Source organism: Macaca fascicularis, chromosome 1, assembly GCF_037993035.2.
Source record: "Macaca fascicularis isolate 582-1 chromosome 1, T2T-MFA8v1.1".
NCBI lineage: Eukaryota > Metazoa > Chordata > Mammalia > Primates > Cercopithecidae > Macaca > Macaca fascicularis.
The window spans coordinates 225397347-225415253 of NC_088375.1; the positions used below are offsets into that span (position 1 = coordinate 225397347).

Below are 17907 nucleotides of genomic sequence, written 5' to 3' on the forward strand. Positions count from 1 at the left end.
TTGACTCAGGAAAATTCAGATATTACAAAGTGAGCTGGGTGTACTGGGATGCACCTCAAGGCTTGAAAACGTGTCTCAGCGAGGCATGATGGCTCATGCCTATAACCCCAGCACTGTGGGAGGCCAAGGTGGGCGAATCAACCGAGGTCAGGAGTTCAAGACTAGCCTGACCAACATGGTGAAACCCCATCTCCACTAAAAATATTTTTTAAAATTAGCTGGGTGTGGTGGTGTGTGCTTGTAATCCCAGCTGCTTGGGAGTCTGAGGCATGATAATTGCTTGAACCCAGGAGGCAGAGGTTGTGGTGAGCCGAAATTGTGCCACTGCACTCCCGCCTGGGCGACAGAGCGAGACTGTCTTTAAAAAAAAAAAAAGAAAAAAAGAAAAGAAAAAAAAAGAAAACGAAAACGTGTCTCAAACCATTAGGACAGAAGTGGGGGTGGGGGCGGGTCTCTGTAACACTTCATCAAAAATTAGATGCTGCTTTAATGCTTTTTATGGAAATTTAGCTTCATTTGTATTTGGTTGTGTGTAGACCTTTTCTACAGAGAATGGTATGAACTCAACTACTGAATTTTATGAATTCAACTACTACGTTGAATTTCTGGTCTAAAATTAGTTTTTGAGTCAGATTTCTCTCAGAGCTCAAAGGATCCCCTGAAAGTAGATTAGGTACACTTTCTTTCTAGTTCAGTGCTTTTTTCTTTCCTTTATTTTTGTATTTCTATTTATTTATTTATCATTCATTTCTTTTTTGAGATGGAGTCTCACTCTGCCACCCAGGCTGGAGTGCAGTGATGTGATCTTGGCTCTCTGCAACCACCACCTCCCAGGTTCAACAGATTCTCTTGCCTCAGCCTCCTAAGTAGCTGGGACTACAGGAGCGTGCCACCACGCCCAGCTAATTTTTGTATTTTTAGTAGAGATGGGGTTTCACCATGTTGGCCAGGCTGGTCTCGAACTACTGACCTTAAGTGATATGCCCGCCTCGACCTCCCACAGTGCTGGGATTACAGGCCTGAGCCACCACATCAGCCCCTTCTGTTTTTCCTGTGGCCCTCACATCACTGACCTATCTGCTGTGGGTAAATCAGGGTCGCTCTGTGCTTCAGTTTACTTAACGCAACCAGAAGGATAAAAATAGCCTCAGTATTCAGAGGGTTGACATATGGTTGTTTCATTTAAGCCATGCATTTCTTTTATTGTAAGTTTAATTATAATACTAGTTATTAACAAATTATGTCACCCCATGAAAGAGTCTGTCTTCTTAAAAATATATGAAAATGGCTACATCTAGACCATGGAATATTATTCAGTGGAAATGAGCTATCAAGCCGTTAAAAAACATGGAGGAAACGTAAATGCATATTATTAAGTGAAAGAAGCCACTCTGAAAAGGCTATGTTCCATACCATTCCAACTATGTGAAACTCTGGAAAAAGCAAAGCCTTGGGGACCAGGGGTTGGGGGAGGGAGGGGTTAGCAGGCGGAGCACGGAGGATTATCAGGCACCGAAATTATTCTGTATGACACCGCAATGGCAGGTACACGTCACTGTACATTTGTCAAAACCCACAGAATGTACGACACCAAGAGTCTGTAATGTCGATGATGGACTTTGGGTGATAATGATGTGTGAATATCGTTTCATCGACTGAAGATGAATCGGCTGCAGGGTGTTGACAGAGCAGGAGGCCCTGGGTATGCTGGGTAAGGAAGTCTATGGCACCTCTGCATTTTCTGCTCAAATTTGCTGTGAACTAAAACTGCCTAAAACATAAAGTCTGTTTAAATAAATAAATATGTATGTATGTATGAAAGAATGAAAATTGGTGGAATAGAGAGGCCTGGGTATATCTTTTCTTAGAAGTCCAGCCCATTTGAGTCCAAAGATCTGCCAACAGATCCTTCCTCCATGTCTGAAAAGATGTTGCGTCAGGCAGAGGCGCACAGCCCCAACTGTCTCCAGTGCAGACATTTCTTCAGGCCACTTCACCTTCCTTTGCTTACAGCTCCCTCCAGGCAGCCGCGAGGCCTGCCTGTGCTCATCCTGCAGGCAGAGAACATTGCCAGGTCAGCAGTATACACCGTCCCCTTAGACACAAGGAGTATTATTTAGTCTAGAAACTCTCAAAGGAAATATCCGCTTGCACGTGAAAAATCTCTGGAATTTCTCTGTTCCTCTCTGTCCAACGTCCTTGTATCTACAAAGCCTCCTTGAAAAGCTCCTGTGCACAACTGCTGCCTTGTTCGGGCCTGACTGCTTCAGACCTGACCCCAGGGCACTGCTGTCCCAGCCAGTGTCATTCAGAGCGGTTCCTGCTCCTCCAAGACGGGTTGTGCCCAGGGTGAAGGAAGGAGGAGGGGTAGTGGGAGAAGAAGGAGGTGGGGGATGAGGTGAAGAAGAGAGAGGGAGGAGGAGGGAGAGGAAGGGGAGGACCCTCTGAAGGTCAGAAGTGAGATGCTTTACAATTTTTTTTTTTTTTTTGAGACAGAGTCTCAATATGCCACCCAGGCTGGAGTGCAGTGGCGCAATCTCGGCTTACTGCAACCTCTGTCTCCTGGGTTCAAGTGATCTCGTACCTCAGCCTCCTGAGTAGCTGGGATTATAGGCACACGCCACCATGCCTGGCTAATTTTCGTATTTTGAGTAGAGAAGGGGTTTCACCATGTTGGCCAGGCTGGTCTCGAACTCCCGACCTCAGGTGATCCACCTGTCTCGGCCTCCCAAAGTGCTGGGATTACAGGCATGAGGCCCCACGCCCAGCCCATTTTACAACCTTAAATTCCCAGTCCTTGATTATTTTAGCCTTGTCATTTCTCAGTCTATAATTAAGGTGATGAAGATGTGTTTGGATGTAGAGGATTAAAAAGAAAAAAACTATGGGCTCGTTTCCTGACATCCCCATCTTAGTCTTGGTCTCTTCCTTAAATTGTTTTTGCTGTGTGTCCCCTATTTCCCCGTTTCTAGCCTTTCTTTACCCCACTTCTAAATTCTCCTTCCTTTCTTGAGCCCCTCTCTCCCTAGAGACAACTGATGGTGACAGATCTGGAATTTGATGGGATCTTGCTATGTTGCCCAGCTGGCCTCAAACTCCTGGGCTCAAGTGGTCCTCCTACCTCAGCTTCCTGAGTAGCTGGGACTACAGGCACCACCATCACGCCTGGCTCAGATCTGGAGTTTTTGATTGGGCATGCCGGGATCCAGTGGAGTGTCCAAGGGCCTCACCCAAATTGTCTAGGAAGGTACATGGCCTTGAGCACTTGCCTTTGCCTTCTGTGTACCATGAAGACAGGGAAACCTGCTTTCCTCCTGTCGCCCTGGCCAGTCCATGCTCCTCACTCCCAGCATTGTTTCTCAGGCCATCTTGTATCTACCCAAGCCGTTTCAGCAGCAAAGACAAAAAGACCACTACCTCCCTACTCCTTTTATAAATGGCTTTTATAACTGTCCTTCTCTTCATGCCAGCAGGCTGAGATAAACCGGACTAAACCAGAAAAGGAGAAGGTGGAAAAAATCCGAGGGAAAGAGGGTGCCCTTTGGAAAACAAGCACTACTCAAGTGCCAGGTGTGAAGGTTTTAAATAGAAACCTGCTTACATTGCACTTAGAACAACAGCAGCTGGCACAGTGAGGTCCCAGTTCTTTTCAGAAGATGAACATTGAACTTCCAGATAATTCTGGGGCAGTCACATGAGTTCACCGTAGCAAATGCTATAGCTTGGTGACCCATTCTGCCTGTGCATCTCAAACTTCCACTTTAGGAGTTTATCTTCCACATTATAGGCTAACCCTCTCACCTTCCAAAACATACACGACGACTGTTTTTCAAAATGTGGTCATACGTGGGAATTTCATGACATCACACCCTTGAAAATGTGAAGCTTCGGTCTTAAAATACTCAATGGGGCAAATAATAAACCTCTTGATTGACAGTTACTTTGCTTAAGGGGTTGGTTTGTATGTTTGTTTGTTTTGAGACAGGGCCTCACTGTCACCCAGGCTGGAGTGCAGTGGATCACGGCTCACTGCAGCCTTGACCTCCCAGACTTAACCAATCCTCCCACCCCAAGTGATTTTCCCACCTCAGTGTCCCAAGTAGCTAGCACTACAGGTGTGCACCAGCATACTGGCTAATTAAAAAAAAAATTTTTTTTTTTTTTTCAGAGACAGAGTCTCACCATGTTGCCCAGGCTGGTCTTGAACTCCTGAGCTAAGTGATCCTCCCGTCTTGACCTTCCAAAGTGCTAGGATTACAGGCGTGAGCCCCCACACCCAGCCAGGGATCATTTCTGAAACTGACTGGCACATGCTCAAGAGACTGCGTTCAGGAGGCATAATCAAGTATTCATATAGGCCAAGGCTTGGCGCTGCAGTCTCTCTGATCTGGAAATATTTTCCCTTCCAACAGGAATAGAGAGGTTACTTTGGGGTCACCTGCTAGCTCACAAAAGACTTTTTCAAATGAGACGAAAGAAAAGTTCCAATTTGTTGGGAGAACACTCGTGAGTGTTGGGATCACAAAGTCTGGTGAGCCTCCAGCCCTGCTGTATCTCTGGGCAGGGAGGGTAGTGAGCCCCCAGGGCGGGCGGGTGAGCACCACGGGTTCTAGTTGGTGGAGGAGGTGCTGGAGGCCCCTGCTTCCTCCAGGTGTCCCTTACACACACTTTCCAGTCAGACTCTTGGCTGAGGCGCCGGCCCTTTCCCGTGGCGTGGGCATCAGCTCTCCAGCCCTCTCTGCAAAGCCGGTGCGATGGCTGCCTGCCTGCCTGTGGTTGCCTCGCTGACAACTCCGCCAGTTCAACAGCTCTGTTAATGATCAGGGGAGGGTGACAGCATTTCAGATGCATTTCCTCCTAGGAGCTCAGAAAAAGTCAGGAGCAATTGGCCCCAGTGGAGCAAACACCTGGGTTCCGAAGTCATGGAAGGCTCTGCCTTTCCTGGGAATGACCCCACTTTCCCACGTCTGTTGGGAAAGCTGATATATGAAGTCAGAGAGGCAGCCGGGTGGAGGGAGACAGCAAAGTGACATTGCATCTGCCCAGCTCCTCAAACCTCTCGGAGGAATCAGAAGACACAACGGTTCCTTTGAGTTTAAAGAATTTTAGTTCTTCAATCACTGGAGAAACATTTGCAAAAGCATCCAAGACTAGGGCCTGGTGTGCAGTGGGCACGGCACTCAGTAAATGCTGCAGGGTGGACATGCCTGGCACTGTGCTGGCACCAGGCTGTGGCAGTAGGCGAGAGTCAAAAATCCCTGCCAGGCAGAGTTGGCACTCTAGAGGGGGAGGCAGATAAGGAACAAGTAACATGTGCTATTTCAGATGGGGCTAGAAGCCGGGGGAATCACGTGTGGAAGAACATGCATGCAAGATCCAGGGGAGGGGGCATGTGAGTCAAGATGGAAAAGAAGGGAGGGAGCTGTGGGGATGGCCTGGCAAGTGTTTCAGCTGGAGGGAAGGGCATGTGCCAAGATCCTGAGGTGGGTGTGTGTCTGGTGTCGATGGGCATCAGCAGGGCGGCCAGTGCAGCTGTGCCCAGTGGGTAGAGACGCCAGAGAGGGGGAAGGAAAGACCTTGGTTTAGTGCCTGCTATGGTTTGAATGTGTCCCTCAACATCCATATGCTGGAAACTTGATCCCCAATACAGAGATGTTGGGAGGCAGGACCTTTCAGAGGTGTTTAATGGACGATGGATTAATGCCATTATTTCAGGAGTGGGTTCCTTATAAAGGAACGAGTTCAGCCCCCTTTGGTCTGTCTTTCTGTCCCACCCACTCCTGCCCATCCGCCTTCTGCCATGGGATGATGCAGTAAATAGGCCCTCGCCAGATGCTGGCGCCTTGATCTTGGATTTCTCAGCCTTCAGAACTGTGAGAAATAAATTTTTGTTCATTATGAATTACCCAGTCCCAGGCATTCTGTTAGAGCAGCACAAAACACGCTAAGTCAGAGCCATATCTTCAAAAACTTTCCAAAGAATATTCAAGGGAAAAAATAATTTTAAAAGATTATAAAATGAGGTTGGGTGTGGTGTCTTATGCCTGTGAGCCCAGCACTTGGGGAGACCAGGAAAGTCAGACTGCTTGAGCTCAGGAGTTCGAGACCAGCCTGGGCAACATGGCAAAACTCCATCTCTACAAAAAATACAAAAAAAATCAGCTGAGGGTGGTGGTGCGCACCTGTAGTTACAGCTAACTTGGGAGGCTGAGGTGTGAGGATCACCTGAGCCTGGGAGCTGGAGGCTGCAGTGAGCTGTGATCCCACCACTGCACTCCAGCCTGGATGACAGACTCTGTCTCAAAAACAAACAAACAAACAAATAAACATTATAAGATATGACAATAACAATGTTGATAAAACAGGGTACAGAACTGATGGCAAACAACCCGTGTTTGAGTCAGGAACAGGAGCAGACACAAGGAACATCTTGGGGCTGAGACGGGTAGTGTGAGCTCCTGAGGAAAGCCAGTAGGAGAAGTGATCTGGGACTGCGACTGTCCAGCGGGCCCCATGGACTGTACAGCATGTCGACCCTCAAGTGAGGACAGTTGTTCCGAAATCTCCTATGGCAGTTGGACCGACCCTTAGGATGAGACAGTGAGTCTGCATCCTAGGTTGACAACCCTCTCCTTCTGTTGAGGCCACAGGGAGAGACAGCTCCCCTCTTTACACCTGGGACTGTGTCTCCTCTATGTTGTTGATTCTTGTGTTCACATCAATTGCCTTCGGTCACATTGTTCTCCAGTTGGGAAAGCATGGGGTGTGGCCGTCAGTCTGGTTGTCAACATTGGGGCAGAGGAAGTTTCTTCTTGAATCTGCCTTTGCCTCCAATGCCTAAACCATCTCCCACTCTAGATTCTTTTTCTCCATGGCACTTTTCAGATTTTCTTAGGCAAAAATAATCACATCTTACGATGGGCACGATTATTTTGAGATCCAAACCAAATCACTATTGCTTGGCCTCCTCCTAGCTTACCTCGCTCAGGTAGGGAGCCTCCTCCTAGCTCACCTCGCTCAGGGAGGGAGCCTCCTCCTAGCTCACCTCGCTCAGGGAGGGAGCCTCCTCCTAGCTCACCTCGCTCAGGGAGGGAGCCTCCTCCTAGCTCACCTCGCTCAGGTAGGGAGCCTCCTCCTAGCTTACCTCGCTCAGGGAGGGAGCCTCCTCCTGGCTCACCTCGCTCAGGGAGGGAGCCTCCTCCTGGCTCACCTCGCTCAGGGAGGGAGCCTCCTCCTGGCTCACCTCGCTCAGGGAGGGAGCCTCCTCCTGGCTCACCTCGCTCAGGGAGGGAGCCTCCTCCTGGCTCACCTCGCTCAGGGAGGGAGCCTCCTCCTGGCTCACCTCGCTCAGGGAGGGAGCCTCCTCCTAGCTCACCTCGCTCAGGGAGGGAAACTGCTGCCAGGGCAGAGACAGCTGCTTCAGACTTGGACCATGGACTTTCGTGCTGCCGCTATCCTATGGCAATAGCTCAGGACTTGGACAAACAGGTCAGTGACACTCCAGCCCTTTGCCACTTCGAGCCAGCGGGAGCTAGACCCCTGGCATTGTTGTGCGGTGCCGCCCTTCCCTTCTGCCCCGAGTCTCCCCAGGAACTCTGTGAACTCACAGATGGCCACTCCATGAATGTGTGTTCTTCCAGAGTGTTCTGAGCACTTGTGACTTGTTTTTGTTTTCATCAGTGTGGGGAGCTGGCTGAAAGGACACTCTGACCTGTGGGACATCATTACCTTTGGAGGTGGCTTCCATGGCACTCTGAGTCACTCTCACACCACACACGTGGAACCATCCTGGGATAAATATTTCTTAAAACCCTACCGTTTCCTGGCAGCATGAAGCTCATGGTGTGCGGGGGTTGTCCAGGAGCGAGGTGTTGCAATACCAAGGGGGCAGGTTGCAGAATGAACCGCTGTGCCAGGGGAAGCTTGGATGTGACCTCATCATGTCAAGGCTGGGTCTGCTTCTACAGGGAGAGGAGCCGGGCCCCAGACAATGCTAGGGAGAGCAGCTGACCTGGGGGAGCTGGGGGAAGGTTGCCCTGGAAGTTGTGACAAACGCCGGTCAGATTCTAGTGGGAATGCTGTCTGCTGACTCCTTTGCTGAAACCCCAGCTGTGCTGGGAACTGACCTCATTCATGAAGTAAACATTGAATCAGATACCAGCAGCCCTAACCCTGGTTGAGTGGAAATAACATGGACGTTTCCATAATTATGAAGCTGCCAATTGGATTTGGCAAGAGAATCTCCAAATATGTCAATCGGAATGAGAGCATTACCTCTTCTTGCCAACTTAATCAGAAGCCAATTGCCTTGTTGCGGTTGAAATTATTTGTATGAAAATGCTTTACTTACATTTTAGTTTTTATATTCCAAATAATGTACTGGAAAGCAGCGTAGTCTAGCAACTGGAAGACAATATTGGGAATCCGTCGATTGGCACCCAGTCCTGGCTACATCTGTGGCTCGCTGTGCCAGCAGTAACCGCACTGAGCCTCGTAATCCTGTTATTGGGAGGCGGGGGCTGGGCGGCGAGGTCCTGTCTCATGACACGATCTTGGTGAGAATCTTGAGGCCTGGTGTTTGTGTGTTCTGCCTCGTGGCCATAGACACTGACTGCAGGTTCACACGGTTCACTTGGGATTACTTAGAGGCTGTGCATCCAAGTCACAGGTTCTTCAGGTTCCGGGTGTCCCTTCTCTCCTCACTCCTTCCTTTGCACACAGTTCTTCCAGATGAAAGAGCTGTTTGTTACTCCTTAGTAGCTGAGACCACTGTTTGCAATGCAGTTTCACAGTCTGGGGGAGAAATCATTTCCAATTACTCCTTTCTTATCCTCATTTATTTATAGAAGCAGCAGAACATTACCATTCGGAGCCTGAACCACGGAGTCAGACAGCCTGAGTTCAAACCCCAGCTCTACCCTTTAGAAGAGGGGTGGCCTGTCTGCAGCCATTGAACCCTGAATGGGCCAGATCTTGCCTCATCTTGGAAGCTAAGCAGGGTCGGGCCTTGGATGGGAGGAGGGTGAACTGAGGCAGGTTACTTAGCCTCTCTCCTGTGCCTCCATTTCCTCATCTATAAAAAAAGGAGTGAAGCCAGTACCTACCTCAAGGGCGTGTGAGAGGAAACAGTTCATTTCTGCAAAGCACTGAGAACGTGGTAAGGGCTCGATAAGGATCACCAGCCTTTGTATTAGCCCATCTGTGCTGCTCTAACAAAATACCACAGACTGGGTTATTTATCGACAATAGAAGTTCATTTCTCAGAGCTCTGGGAGAGGCCAAGATGAAGGTGCCAGCATTTGGTGTCTGGCGAGGGCCTTCTTGCTGCATCCTCAGGTGGCAGAAAGTGGGAGGGCGAGAGGTCTGAACTCACTCCCTCAGGCTCTTTTATAAAGGCCCCACCTCTCAGTACCACTGCTATGGGGATCGGCTTCAGCATGAGTTGTGGAGTGGATACCAACATTCAAACCATAGCAACCTTGGCCGGGTGCAGTGGCTTACGCCTATAATCCCAGCACTTTGAGAGGTTGAGGCAGGCAGATCACTTGAGATCAGGAGTTTGAGACCAGCCTGGTCAACATGGCAAAATGCCATCTCTGCTAAAAATACAAAAATTAGCCAGGCATGGTGGCACCCAGCTACTTGGGAGGCTGAGGCAGAAGAATTGCTTGAACCTGAGAGGCGAGGTTGCAGTGAGCCAAATCGCACCACTGCACTCCAGACTGGGTGACAGAGCTAGACTCTGTCTCAAAAAAACAAACAAGCAAAAATAAACAAACCACAGCAGCCTTTATCATTATTACTATTTTATATATATATTATATAATATATATTATCTATCTATCTATCTATTTTTTTTTTTTTTTGAGACGGAGTCTCGCTGTGTCGCCCAGGCTGGAGTGCAGTGGCGTGATCTCGGCTCACTGCAAGCTCTGCCTCCCAGGTTTACACCATTCTCCTGCCTCAGCCTCCTGAGTAGCTGGGACTACAGGCGCCCGCCACCGTGCCCGGCTAGTTTTTTGTATTTTTTAGTAGAGACGGGGTTTCACCATGTTAGCCAGGATGGTCTCGATCTCCTGACCTCGTGATCCGCCCGTCTCGGCCTCCCAAAGTGCAGGGATTACAGGCTTGAGCCACTGCGCCTGGCCCTATCTATCTTTTTTGAGCCAGGATCTCGCTCTGTCGCCCAGGCTAGAGTGCAGTGGTGTGAACCTAGCTCACTGCAGCCTTGACCTCCCAGGCTCAAGCGATCCTGCTGCCTCAGCCTCCCATGTAGTTGGGACCACAGGAGTGCGCCACCATGCTCAGCTAATTTTTAAATTTTATATAGAGACAGGATCGTGCCATGTTGCCCAGGTTGGTCTCAAACTCCTGGACTCAAGCAATCCTCCTGCCTCCGCCTCCCAAAGTGCTGGGATTATAGGTGTGAGCCACTGTGCCTGGCATATTATCGTGATTACTATTAGTCTGAATAAACAGACAGTACGGAGTGGCCACTTGTACATCGTGTACTGAGAAATTTACAAGGTGTAAATCAGTAACTACATTCCAGGCATGATAAGAAGCCATGTCACCAGAGTTATGACGGATTCCCTGTGTCACTTAAACCAGTTATCTAATTTCTCTTTTAGTCTTTTATCTGTTACATGGGGTTTTTACTGCTCCCTCCTTAGAATAGTCTTGTTTGATTTTGATGTTGAAGGAAAGAAAGGTGACATAATGTGCCATCATTTCACTTGGAGATGATACTGCTGATGCTTATTTTCTTGATGAAGCTCAGGGCTGGAGAGAATGATGCATAACCAGAGGTCCCTCTGGCAGGGCCATGGAAGCTGTTTCTTCAGCTCATGACTTGGGCAGATGCCATGTGTCAGTCTCACAAAGCCCCTTTTCCGCCAAACTAAGCATTTTCCTCATTTCCTTTCAATGCTGCCACAGCTGTGAATGAACTCTGGCCCTCTGTCCATGCCTGGAGGAGAGGTGGCCCTCCCACCTTGCTCCTTCCTGATATGAAAGAAAACTGAACCAGGGCGACAGAACCAACAAGCCCTGGTAGGGAGTGCTGAGCACTTCTGACGTCTTAGGGTGCTGTGAGGAATCATGGAGAATTGAGGAGGCCAAAACCCTGTATTTAAAAAAAAAAAAAGTGTGAATTGGATAAACTGAAGGCCTGTTGAGCCTCATGTTGATCATGGGCAAAATTCTGGGGCAGAAAATCAAACAAATGGTTGACCAGCACATAGGAAGGGTGATCCCAGAGGTCAATATCCATGACAAAGGGTTGTCATTATGTTGCTTCCACTAAATTAGAAAATGGGGTGAATACTTCGTGACAGTGCCATGACTTCTGACAACAATTTGACCGTTTCTCATGAAATTCTTATGGACAGAATACTGAGAAAAAGGCTGCTAGAGCTCAAAAGTACATCTCAGTAAGAGACGACAGCACTTTCTCAAGGCCACGCAACTAATCAGGGCCAGGGCTGGAATCTGTGCGCAGGCCCTGTGTCCCAGGTGAAGGCTCCTAACACAGCCATGACTCCCAGGCATGGTGAGGTTGAACTGTCACAGCAGATGGGACGGTATCATCCCAAGGCTTTCTCTAGTGGAATGCCAAGCAGTTCTGTCCTTGGCCCTACACTCATTAACATTCTGTCAACAGCTTGGATAAGTCCAAAGATAACTGCTTATCAACTGTGCAAATAACACCAGACTGGGAAGGAAGGCCAACACGCTGGGACTGCAGAGTCAGGTCCAAAATTATCTCAACAGGAAGGAATGATTGGTTGAATCCAACAAGATAAAATTTAACTGGAATACATGTAAGGTCCTGCACTGAGCTACAAAACTCGACTGCAAAAGTATAGGATGTGGTTGGAAAACATGTCCAATCTCATAATCAAAGAAACGAAAATTAAGGCAACCATGAAATAATCATTTCCCCTTATCAGATTGGTAATGATTAAAAGAATGAAAACTCCCCATGTTGGCGGGTAAGGTGTGGGGAAACAGGTTCTCTTGTAAATTGCTGGTGGGCGTACAAGCAAAAATCATCCATTCTGGAGGCTAATCTGGAAATAGAGAGCACAAACTATAAAATGCGCCATTTGTCTCAGAAGTTTCATTTATAGAAATATATCCAAAGGCAAGTATGAAGAGATTTATGTAGAAGAATTTTCATAAAAGCATCGTTAAGAAAACAAAAAAACCACCTTTTTTGTTGGGGTAAGGTGTTCAGTTTGTGAACAGAAGACTTGGAGGCCTTATAAGGGTGGCCTAGAGCCCAGGGCTATCGCCAAATATTTAATGCCGTAAAGAGGAGCTGAGTCTGTGCAGCTCCTGAAGGCCAGACCGGGACTTACAAGAGATATATTTGGCCTAGGGTTACAAAGCAGATTCTAACAATTAATTCTGTCCAAAATGAGGATGGGCTGTCTAGTGCATTCCCAATCACTGGCAGATGGCCCTCTGTCAAGGGTGTGGAGGAGGACAGTCAGAGTTTTTTAGCCATTGGGATAAAATGCTTGTCTTGGTTCCTTCCAAGACAAAGAGCAGTCTTTGTTGCATTAAATCATCAAAACGTACAGTCACATAAGCTGTGTGTGGTGATGCATGCCTGTAGTCCCAGCTACAGGCTAAGGTGGGGGCATTACTTGAGACCAGGAGTTCCAGGCTGCAGTGAACTATGACTGCTCCTGTGAATAGCCACTGCACCCAGCCTGAGCGACAGACCCTAGCTCTTAAAAAACAAAAGAAAGCCAGGCACAGTGGCTCATGCCTGTAATCCCAGCACTTTGGGGGGCCAAGGTGGAAGGATTGCTTGAGCCCAGGAGGCCGAGACCAGCCAGGGCAACATAGTGAGACCACATCTCTACAAGGAATAAAAAAATTAGCTGGGGGTGGTGTGGCATGTCAGTAGTCCCAATACTAGGGAGTCTGAGGCGGGAGGATCACTTGAGCCCAGGAGGTGGAGGCTGCAGTGAGCTGCAATTGCACCACTGCACTCCAGCCTGGGTGACCGAGCAAGACTCTGTCTCAAAAGAAAAGAAGAAAAGGTAGAATCACCACTCAAGTTGAAAGGAGATAGAAGCTCACATCAGGTTCCACTTCTGGACCCTGAATTCCAGGAATGAAATGAGAAACCTTCCCGCTGCCCAACAGTACTCTTACTGAGCGCCTGCAGGAGAACTCCCATCCCTTACCTGTACCCTCAATCTTCTAGGAGTAGCTCTGTGTATCAGCACCCTGACAGTAAACTTAAGGGGAGCTTTCAGTTGAATCTGAAGAAAAGAAATAAAAGATGAGTGCTCCTTCTCTCAGACCGTTTCCACTGTACTTGGGCTTCTGGAGGACGACACATAGTCAGTGACTCCCTGCTCCAGTCGCTTCTTTCCTCTTTTGCATGAGTTGCATCTAAAACCTTCCAGGACAAGTAGCGATCACATCTGATTAAACTACACCATATCCAGCGCCACCAAATACAGACTCTTTGGTACTTTTGGATGCTTATGCTGGTTTCTCCTTATCACTTATTAAGCCCTTTTTGGCCTCTTTTTCATTCAGTCCTCCCATCAACTGTGTCAGGTGGCCATTATGAAAAATATTAACCAGTAACCCTCTACGGAGCCCTTACTATGAGATGCCATGCAGTGTGTCACCATCACAGTAGCTCTGGAGCTAAGGGGAGCCTCCCTCCAACCCATCTGTGGCCAGAGTAACCTTCCCATTAGAGCAGCAGTCCCAAACCCCCGGCACACAGACCAGAAGCAGTCCATAGCCTGTTAGGAACTGGGCCTCACAGCAGGAGGCGAGCGTGATCACCTGAGCTCCACCTCCTGTCAGATCAGCAACAGCCTCAGATTCTCATAGGGGCATGAACCCTATTGTGAACTGTGCATACCAGGATCTAAGCTGCACACTCCTTATGAGAATCTAATGCCTGATGATCTGAGGTGGACCAGCTTCATTCCAAAACCAACCTCCCCGGTCCCGGTCCGTGGAAGAATTGTTTTCTATGAAACCAGTCCCCGGTGCCAAAAAGATTGGGGAACGCTGCATTACAGAATTCTTACCACATCACTACCAATCACTCCCAACAACGGTTCTAGGTGGCTCCTCACCCTCAACTCCCAGTGTAACTCCCACCAAGACCCCTCACTCTGAGCTCAAGCCACATGGGCCTTCCACAGCCACAGGGTTTCTGCACGTTCGTTTCTTTCCCTGAAAGTTTCCTCTTGCTCCACGGCTCCTTTCTATGCATCCTTTGCATTTTAAATAATGTCATGGGCTGAACTGAGTGCCCCACCACTCATACGTTGAAGCCTAACCCCCAGGACTTCAGAAAGTGACTGTATTTGGCCTTTAACAAAATAATTATGTTCAAATGAGGCCACTGGAGTGGGCCCTAATCCAGTCTGACTGATGTCCTTACAAGTGCTTAGGACACTGGGCTGGACACGGTGCTCACACCTGTAATCCCAGCACTTTGGGAGGCTGAGGTGGGTGGATCACCTGAGGTCAGGAGTTCAAGACCAGCCTGACCAACATGGTGAAACCCCATCTCTACTAAAAATGCAAAAATGAGTCGGGTGTGGTGGCATGCACCTGTAATCCCAGCTACTTGGGAGGGAGGCAGGAGAATCACTTGAACCTGGGAGATGGAGGTTGCAGTGAGCCAAGATCCCACCACTGCACTCCAGCCTAGGCAACAGAGTGAGACTCCGTCTCAAAAAAAAAAAAAAAAAAAAAAAAAAATGGCCAGGTGCGGTGGCTCACGCCTGTAATCCCAGCACTTTGGGAGGCCAAGGTAGGGGGATCATGGGGTAAGGAATTTGAGACCAGCCTGATCAACATGGTGAAACCCCATCTCTACTAAGAATACAAAAATTAGCCAGGCATAGTGGCATGCCTGTAGTCCCAGCTACTCGGGAGGCTGAGGCAGAAGAATTGCTTGAACCTGGGAGGCGGAGCGTGCAGTTAGCTGAGATCACGCCACTGTACTCCAGCCTGGGCAACAGAGTGAGACTCTGTCTCCAAAAAAAAAAAAAAAAAAGAAAGAAATTAGGACACTGGAGACCCCAGCAGCAGGAGTGTGCAGGCACACATAGAGAAGATCATGTATGTGAGGACACAGAGAGAAGGTGGCCATCTGCAAGTCAAGAAGAGAGGCTTCAGGAAAAACCAAACCTGCTGACACCTTCAGCTTGGATTTCTGCCCTCCAGAACCATGAGCAGACAAATGTCTGCTGTTTAAATGCCCCCATCTGTGGCATTTTGTTCTGGCAGCCTAAGTGGACTTGGACAGTGAAGTTGCCCTCTCAGGGAAGTTCTTTCCCAGCCTGCCTCTTCAGCACCAACTGCTTTTCCTTCATCACACTTACCACAATTCATGAAGAATGTCTTATTTGGGTGAGTGCATGGCTATTGTCTGTAGCCCCTTCCTCAGCATACAGACTCCAGGGGAGCGAGGGGACATTCAGGTTCTCCATTGCGTCTCCAGGAGCTGGTCACCTAGGGGTGTTCAGTATTGTCAAATGAAAGCCTTAGGTATTATTTTGTCCACAATAGAAATGAGGAAACTGAGGCTCAGGAAGGTTAAATAAATTTCTTAAAGACCATAAGGTATGGCCAGGTGCAGTGGCTCACATCTGCAATCCCAGCACTTTTTTTTTTTTTTTTTGAGATGGAGTCTCGCTCTGTTGCCCAGGCTGCAGTGCAGTGGTGTGATCTCAGCTCACTGCCACCTCTGCCTCCCAGGTTCAAGCGATTCTCCTGCCTCAGCCTCCTGAGTAGCTGGGACTATAGGCACCCACCACCATGCTCGGCTAATTTTAGTATTTTTAGTAGAGATGGGGTTTCACCACATTGGCCAGGGTGGTCTCAAACTCCTGACCTCAGGTGATCCACTTGCCTCAGTTTCCCAAAGAATCCCAGCACTCTGAGAGACCAAAGTGGGTGAACCACCTGAGGTCAGGAGTTCAAACCAGCCTGGTTAACATAGCAAAACCCCGTTTCTATTAAAAATACAAAAATTAGCCAGGTGTGGGGGCGGGCGCCTATAGTCCCAGGCTACTCTTGGGAGGCTGAGGCAGGAGAATCACTTGAACCTGGGAGGCAGAGGTTGCAGTGAGCTGAGATGGGGCCACTGCACTGTAGCCTGGGCCACAGAGCGAGACTCTATCTCAAACAAACAAACAAACAAAAAAACCCACAAAGCAGCTAAGTGGTAAAGGGAGCCTGGAACGCAAGCCTCTAAAGCTCCAGCTCCTAACCATGCCTTAACCCTTGGATTCTGCAATGCACCCATTCTCCCCACGGACCTGTACTGAGCATCTGTCATGTGCCACACACTCTGTCTCAGAATTGGGGATGGAGCAATGATGAAACAAATTCCTGTCTTCATGCGGAGAGGGACATCAAATAAGATAAAGAACTAAATTAAACGGTTTATTAGAAGGTTTATTAAATTAAATGCAATGGAGCAAAAGGGAAGAGAATGGGAATGCGGGCTTGGGGGAGTCTAATTTGCAATGTAAAACCAGGAGGTTGGTGAAGGCCTTTCTCATTGAGGAACATTTGAGCCAAGTCTTGGAGGAGGTAAGGGAGAGTGCCCTGGGGATAAGTGAGGACGAGTTCCCAGCAGAGGTAAAGGCAAGTTCAGGATCCCAGAGGCAGAAGCAAGCCTGGCAAAATGGCCAATGTGGCTAGTATTAAGTGAGCAAGGGAGACAAGAAAAGAAAGGTCTAGAATAGAGGCCTGGTCGTGTGGAACATTTCTAGCCATGGTAAAGCTTTGGCTTTTACTCTGGTAGTTTTTGCACAGAGGAGCCACATGATACGACTTTTAACAGAATTACTGAGGTTGTTATGTAAATATAGACTGACGGGGTAGGGATAGAAGAGGGACCAGTTAGGCAATTACAATAATCCAGGTGAGAGATGGGGGCTTGGTCTAAGATGGTGTCAGTGGAGACCGGATTCTGGGGAAAGAAGAAAAGCCAATAGGATCTGCTGACAGATTTGACACAGGATGAAGAACTCAAAGTTTACAGCCCGAGAAGCCAGAAGGATTTTTCTAGGCTGGAGCTATACGGATGGGAGTCATCAGCACATAGTCTTTAAAGCCATGAAACCCGATGAAATCATCAAGGGATTAAGTGAAAAGAGAGAGAAGTCCAAGGAGCCAGTGCTGGGGGCACTGCTACATTTAGAGGTCAGGAAAAAGAGGAGAGGCTAGTAAAAGAAACAGAGAAGGTGGGGCTGGGATGGAGGAAAAAAACAAGTGTGTGCACTGCCAAAAGCCAAGGGAAGAAAGTTTTGCGGAGGAGAGGGTGATAAACTGTATCAAAAATTGCTGATAGAGCAGGTAAGAGGAGGACTGGGGAGAGACCGAGTTTGCCTGGAGGGAGTTCAACAAAGTGGGAGGAGAGAGCTGGACAAAGAATATACACTCTTCCAAGGAGTTACGATATTCAGAAAGCGAGGGGATGGGATGGGAGCTGGAGCCACGACAGGGTTCTCAGGAACGGGGAAATCACATGTTTATATGCTGATGGGAAAGATCCCTTCGAGAAGAAATTAAGGCTCAAAAAGGTCAGGTTATCCCGGCGCTAGTCTGGTCCAAACTCTTCTTCCCACCCCTAAGCTACTGAAGTGATACATTTAAGTCTTCCCAGCCCTCCGGCCTTATATGAAATCCCATTAGGGCAGTTTGCATTTTTACTTTAACGGAGCCATGTGATATTTAGTACCTTCGGTCAAGACGCCCCTCAAATCAGTTTTCGGGCTCTGAGTCCCAGCACGGCCTACCGCGCGCTTTCGAAACACCACCCTTGTCAGCTGACCAGTTCTCCTCCAATCCCGCCTCGGGGGCGGGACTCGGCGCATGGTCTCTACAGCAACGCCTTAG

The 17907-nt window shown here is 48.5% G+C and overlaps 1 long non-coding RNA gene across 8 annotated transcripts; it reads right to left on the reverse strand.

Annotated features, from left to right (window-relative positions):
* Nucleotides 1-1162: 1162 nt before the first annotated feature.
* On the reverse strand, nt 1163-17835 carry LOC102146359 (uncharacterized). Of its 8 annotated transcripts, none has more exons than XR_010581436.2 (5): nt 17750-17835; nt 15381-15510; nt 13203-13280; nt 10737-11125; nt 1163-9073 (listed from the first exon to the last, which is right to left on the reverse strand). It is a non-coding gene; the product is annotated as an uncharacterized lncRNA (long non-coding RNA). The 8 variants fall into 8 exon arrangements; XR_010581435.2 differs by having other exon boundaries at nt 1163-2051; nt 8351-11125; XR_010581433.2 differs by having other exon boundaries at nt 1163-7711; nt 7817-11125.
* Between the last annotated feature and the right edge of the window lie 72 nt (nt 17836-17907).